Source organism: Corvus brachyrhynchos, unplaced genomic scaffold (assembly GCF_000691975.1).
Source record: "Corvus brachyrhynchos isolate BGI_N302 unplaced genomic scaffold, ASM69197v1 scaffold806, whole genome shotgun sequence".
NCBI lineage: Eukaryota > Metazoa > Chordata > Aves > Passeriformes > Corvidae > Corvus > Corvus brachyrhynchos.
The window spans coordinates 375,767-377,231 of NW_008238454.1; the positions used below are offsets into that span (position 1 = coordinate 375,767).

The following is a 1,465-nucleotide window of genomic DNA, read 5'->3' on the forward strand; positions in this document are numbered from 1 at the left end:
GGGGCGGCCAACGGTGCTGGAGCGTGTCCAGAGTTGGGCAAAGGAGCTGCTGAAGGGTTCAGAGTGTAAGTCCTATGAGGAGCAGCTGAGAGAGCTGGGGGTGTTCAGCGTGGAGAAAGGAAAGCTCAGGGGAGACCTTATCGCTCTCTACAACTGCCTGGAAGGAGATTGTTGCCAGGTAGGGGTCAGTCTCTTCTCCCAGGTAACAACTGACAGACAGGTCAAGAGGAAATGGCTTCAAGCTGCACCAGGGAAGGCTTAGATTGGATATTAGGAAAAAATTCTTCACGAAGAGGGTAGTCAGGCATTGGAACAGGCTCCCAGGGAAATGGTAGAATCACCATGCCTGGAAGTGTTAAAAAAACCTGTAGATGTGGTGCTTTCAGGACACGGGTTGTTGGTGGGCCTGGCAGTGTTGGCTTAATGGCTGGACTCAGCGATATTGGTGGTCTTCTCCATCCTTAAAGAATTCTGTGACCCCACGCATCCCTATCCTCCCCTGACAGGTCTGTGTCAGGGAGGCTGCCCTCTTGATCCTTGCCCTGCCATGACCTCTGCTGCACCTTCTCTCTCCATCCTTGTGGGCTCGTGTGGTTTCAGACCATTTATTGTCCCACCCAGTCGTGGCCAGTGTGGGGCTGCATGCCTGGTCCTCCCCAGCCCCATGTGCCAGGCAGAGGGAAGGCTGGCACCTGTGAGCCTGCCCTGTGTGTGGCCAAGCCCAGCAGATCACTCTGCCTGGGGATCAGTGTCAGTGCAACAGAGAGGCAGAGGAAAAAACTGATGTAAAGCAAGAAATGCCCCACTGGCTGTCAGCTCGGCTTTCCTGAGCCTGCTTCCTCCCAGGGACTGCCCTTGGCGTGGCAGAAACAGCTTCACAGGCTGAGACAAATTCCTGGTGGGGAAGAGGGGGTCAAGCAGTATCTCTGAAGTTTGGGCACGCTCCGTAGAGAAGGTGGGGTTTGGGAGGCAAGGTGAAGAATAGAACCCAGCTCAGGAGGTGCAGAATGTCAGCTAGGCTTTAGGCAAAAGTAAGCCAGCAGTGGGCAAAATATCTGGTGGAAAATAAGGAGATGGCGAGGCTGGCTGCGGGGGGGGGCAGTGGGATAAATTTGTGCCTGAGTGGCGTGGTCTGTGATTCCCATGGCTAACAGGAGCTTCCAGAGCAGGCTCGGTTCACGAGCTCAAGGGCTGTTCTAGCACCGTCTAGTTTACCGGGGCTGGAATTGCATTGTGAGTGTCGGAGCTGTTGAATGTGCAAGCTTGCAGTTTCACACTGCCTTAGCACAAATACTCCAAGCATTAGATAAATGTCAAGCACAAGTGAAGAAAGCGGGTTGTTCTCATGTTATCTCTAACAGTATGTTGGATGTGCTTGAAATAGAACTGTCTGTATGGACTGCTGTGAACTGGCTGGGCTATTTTAAGAGTTACTAAACCTTGTGGCTGGGGGGGTTTTTGGGGG

General features: G+C 53.2%; 1 protein-coding gene across 1 annotated transcript in view; it reads left to right on the forward strand.

The window, feature by feature from the left end:
- Nucleotides 1-118: 118 nt before the first annotated feature.
- LOC103617489 overlaps nt 119-1,465 on the forward strand; it is a 33,826-nt gene continuing 32,479 nt past the window's right edge. Inside the window, exon 1 of the mRNA XM_017736948.1 lies at nt 119-178. The gene's annotated coding sequence lies outside the window, so the exon portion shown is untranslated. The remainder of the gene's footprint in view (nt 179-1,465) is intronic.